Source organism: Sinocyclocheilus anshuiensis, unplaced genomic scaffold (assembly GCF_001515605.1).
Source record: "Sinocyclocheilus anshuiensis isolate Anshui unplaced genomic scaffold, SAMN03320099.WGS_v1.1 scaffold130, whole genome shotgun sequence".
Classification (NCBI taxonomy): Eukaryota; Metazoa; Chordata; class Actinopteri; order Cypriniformes; family Cyprinidae; genus Sinocyclocheilus; species Sinocyclocheilus anshuiensis.
This window is the reverse complement of record NW_015544207.1, coordinates 2,350,475-2,355,517: the sequence shown is the minus strand read 5'-3', so window position 1 is coordinate 2,355,517 and position 5,043 is coordinate 2,350,475. Positions and strand designations below refer to the sequence as shown.

Here is a 5,043-nt window from a genome sequence, read left to right as displayed (position 1 = left end):
TCTACTGATATCAGATATTGGTCACTTTTAAAAGATGTAAGCTGGTCGTCAGAAAAAAATGTGTATAGTCAACAAATCGGAATTGGGCATCAATAGCTGCTGTGTAAATGAGGCCTTAAATCACCTTTCTTCCCCTATCTTATGTTTGGTTCAAACTTCAGATCATCTTGAAAATGTCTATATGCCTAAATGCATTGAGTTGCTGCCATGTGATTGGCTGATTAGATATTTGTGTTAATGAGCAGTTAAACAGGTGTACCTGATAAAGTGGTTGGTGAGTGTATGTAGCTTTCAAAAAACAGTGGGCAAAAAATACCTAGCTGGATAACCTACTGCTTGCGTCCAGGATTCTGAAAGGGGTAATTCAGCGCTGGTGAAAACTGTAATTGACCGCTTTTTATGTCGGTCAGACACACTCTTCCTGTCAGTGTGGGTGATTCATAGCCAGAATAAGCTGCAGACTGGTCCACACTTCATACTCTTTGTCAAAAGCCTGGCTGTGTGAGAGTAATGATAAATGTATGATCCTGTTCATCAAAAAGTGTAAATCCACGTATAGGAAGAGTGGCTTACCAGATGTCAGTTACAGATGTCAATTAATCATCTTTTAGGCCTACAGTGTTATAATACAAACATTGCTTAGAATAGCTTTCACCTGTCATTAGCAGTGTTGGGGGTATTTTTAGGGAGTAACGCAATATTGTAATGCATTACTTTTAAAAGTAACTTTCCCCAACACTGGTCATTAGTCTTAATTTTTTTGGTCTCTGCTAACCTGAAAGCTTGATTGTGTTGACCCACATTTCAGTCAATAATATACCTGTCATCTAGCTGTGTTTTGAGGAAATATGCCATAGCAGTGTGTACATATTATACACAATATACACTGGATTGTATACAGATTGTATTCAATATTATGTACAAAATAATATTGATATAATTATGAATATGATTGTAGATGATAGGTGGCTTTTTTAATCTAGCACAATTATACTAGGGTTGTCGATTTAACACATTAATTTGTTGTGATTAATTATAGCGGTAAAAAGTGTTCAAATAGTTAAAAATATGCATTTAACGCACTTGGCTGGCCCACACCTGTCACTGCACGCAGTTGCTGATGAACATGATGCAGGACGACTTGACTGACTGCGTAATGTAGCATATTAGAATCCAGTTATATGCCCATAAATTCAAGATATGAGGGCAAAAAATGACACAAATATATAAAATCAATATTACATATTGCAAACGTGATATTGATTTTATACAACAGTTCAATAAACAAGTTAATATTGTGCAAGTCACAGTATTGCCACAGCAGAACTGTTTTGCATTTCCAAGCAACAAACAGCAGCATTTCATTACTGAGTGAATCTACGTTTTTGAATGAATCGAATGAGCCAGTGATCCAGTGAGACATTCATACTAACAGTCCTTGGTTTTATTTCTAAATGAATCAGTCATTTGAGTGAATCAGTTGAATGAATGACTCAATGACTCACTAATTAAGACAGTGACTAGCTGCCACCTACTAGTAGTTTTAGTTTCATATTTAGAGTATAATTTCATTTAAAAAATTCAATAATCTAATTTTTTGTAATGTATTTTTAGTGCTTTTCTCTTTTACGCATTGATGAATATTTTTTGGGGGGTAATTTCTCAGCTCAGATTGTTGTGATTAATTTGTGATTTAATTTGATTAATTAATCTGCACATCATGCAATTAATTAGGTTATATTTTAATTGTTACATATTTGAATGAATTAATGAATATTGTTCATTATAATTTATGAGTAAATTATATTATAATTGCATTTACATTTAGTCATTTAGCAGACGCTTTTATTCTAACACATTTTAGATTCTAACACTATTTGAAAAACATCAATTGTAGCAACTATTTTGGCCATATCTTTGAATACCATGGTGAAATTTTGTAAGAGTTTTCTGTATTATTCACTAACCAGACAAGAAACCAATATAAAGAGGTATTACTGGTACTGGTGCTGGCCTCTTTATTCCACGTGGAACATTCATCATATAAAAGAGTGGGGAGCTGCTTATGTTTCTTGTTCTTCATGAATACGAGTGAGAATATGTGATCTCAAACATAAAAAAAGCCCTATAAACCCTTTTTGTGCCGATGTCATGATTACGTCACAGCGCTAGCTGGAGGCAAAACAAAAGGAAAACTGGAGGTGGCCAATTCAAACTAGCACAGATTCGACTACATAAGGAGCTCAACATATCATTTTGTTGTGATGTTGGGTGCCAGAATCGACGTAGTATTTTCTTTCGTTGTTATGGATTGTGTTACGTGTCTAAAGATTTCTTATGCATCTCACGACTATGTCGTGTATGAAATAATGTCTGTGTGCATTTGTGTAAAACAACAAACTGACGATTTATATGCTTAACCCTTTAAACCCGAGGTGTCCCGCACCTGCATGAAAAAAATTCATAATCAAATTACTAAGCAACCCCTGAATGGAATAGCACAAAATATATATCATTTTAAAGCTTAGAATCTCAGCTTTTTAATGAATGTAATTATTACTTAACGAGCGCTAAGCAGTCCCTCTAAACCGAAGTGTACCGCAGGCGGGACGCTCCCCCTCCTCGAAAATATAACTAATCATATTTTTCAAACCACTGCCACCATTGATCAACAAAAAGTGGATATCATTTGAAAGCTCAGAGTCTAAGCTTTACAATGCATTTAGCCTCTTTGATTAACTGATTAACTCCAAAGTAGTGCCAAGTTATTTGCTGATAAATGACAAAAAAAAATTCATAATTTACAAAATATGCTTTTTGTGCCATATACTCTAATATGTCAAAAATATCATACATCTCGGATAGTAGGGCTTCACGATATATCGAAATATCGCAAATGTAAATATCGCAATATGCATATCGCAAGGGCGTGCGATATTTGAATCATTTTAATAATAGGCTACTTAAATCAAAACGTTGCAAAAGGTCAAAGTTTTAGTTCGATGCATCTAGCAGAGAATTGCTTGACGTTAAAAAGAGTTAAGTGCAATAAGTTGCAGAAAACAACTCTTTGCCGTCTCCTCTTGCTGTCAGACTCACACCTGAAGCGCGCACACAAGCCGCATCTCACACGTGCAAAGCGCGCGCACACAGAGAGACGCGTTTCAGACGGTGCGCGAACACTGAGTTGATTCGTCTTTCGCATCTCCTCATGCCTTTATGAAATATCAAACTGAAAGATCTTATATAGTTGTTACTGTAATTTTTCATTGTTTCATTGTATTCTTTTATTTTTTAAATTCCTTTTTCACAGATTTTAATATTAAGAATAACAAAATAAACATTTTCTGCACCCTCCCAGGGCATTTAAGACATTTAGGGCCAGTTTTACTAAACAGGGCGAATTAGTGCGAGAGCGCAATTCCAAAATTTCTGCGGGTGATTTACTAACAACGTGCAAAATAAAGAACACAGACGCAACATCTCATTTACATATCGACCAACGCAATATACCAAGTGTAGTGCAAATTAGCGTAGTCGCAAATAAAGAATTAAGAAATAAAGAATCCACAGTATGTTGAAAAGAACCGGAGGCCAAAAAATGAAGGGTTGCATGAAGTTTTGATAGACCTGGTATTGCGTGACTCCTAGTTGAGGGTTCCAAGTCGTCTTTTATTTCCTGAAGCAAATTAAAAATAACATGGCTTGGCAAACAATATGTTTGGATAATGTGTTCTTCTGGCATTCCAAATAAATTAATACGTGAGGAAAAAATCCTCTCCCTTCTACCACGCGGTCTCTGTTCTCTGCGCTGCCTCCTCCTAGCAACAATAATAGTTTAAGACATGCTTAGGCATTAAATGATGGCACAAATACCAGTACGTTAGTAAATCTCATTGTATGATTCATTTGAGTACTCTCCTCCCATAAATTTTGCGTCTGAAAGGGAAACTCCTACAAATGCATATTCAATAAGGTCAGGCACAACAATTACTGTCCATGCCTTTTCAGCGCTAATTCGTCACGGGCCGTCTTTAGTAAAACCTGACAGTACTATTTTAACGCCAAAAGACAGTTTGCGCAGCCGCAAGAAGTTTGTGAACCGCCTGTAGAGAAACCATGTAGGCTATTAAACCTTGGTTTGTACAAGAGTTTAACAGTTTATTCAGGAAATGTAAAGATTTTTCACCTCTTTAGCATATATGAAAAAATAACTGCTAATCCCTCACCTCACCCTATCAGATTGTTCAATTGTAACACATATTCATAAAATGCTAACAATTTGAATCTTCTTTGAAAGATGGTCATATTGTTGAACTGCATGTATAAAGCTGCAGATGTGGTTGACATGGTTCTTCAAACCATTGTAACTCCAATATGGATCCAGAAAATGCATAATACATCGGACATTGTGACGAGTCGGCTGCCTCCCCCCTAATTATCAGCATCACCCCATCCCTTAATCGCTGCCCTTCGCCAGGCTCCCGACAGGAGTAGGTGCGTGAGAGAGGAGGGGCGCTGAAATAGCCAGGGCTGGTGGCTGTGTGATGAGGCACACCTGAACCGAATGGAGCCTCATCACCGCCGCTGTTTAAATGCCGAGCGTGCCTCTCCTCAGGAGACCGGTCTCTTCCCCGTGCATGCACGCTGGTGTTCTCGTGGGTCCAGGAAGGGTGCGTAGAGGGACTCCCGCGCCGCCAGAGTCGTGGGTTGCCGGACTCCGCCTATTACCTGGACCCTTCCTTCCTGAACACTGCCCTTCCCTTCACGAACCCCTCAACATGACGAGGACACCAGATCCCCAGTTTATTTTGGACCCTTTATTCCCTTTTTATGGACACTTTGTTCATTTTCTGTTAATAAAAGCCTCTCCGAGGCCTGACGCCACACCCACTGTGTCTGTCATTTGCTCCTCCCGCGACAACACTCATTAACGTAAACTACGCCAGAGCGCGTACACACCTCACGCACCGCAAGCCGTGCGCACGCCCAAAGACAGTTGGACATAGTGCTGTATTAGAGGTAAAAAATGATATAAATATT

The 5,043-nt window shown here is 38.1% G+C and overlaps 1 protein-coding gene across 1 annotated transcript in view; it reads left to right on the top strand.

Annotated features, from left to right (window-relative positions):
* Positions 1-281: 281 nt before the first annotated feature.
* The window catches only part of LOC107696940 (neuron navigator 1-like), a 127,341-nt gene continuing 122,579 nt past the window's right edge, over positions 282-5,043 (top strand). The window contains exon 1 of the mRNA XM_016497511.1: positions 282-359. The gene's annotated coding sequence lies outside the window, so the exon portion shown is untranslated. The remainder of the gene's footprint in view (positions 360-5,043) is intronic.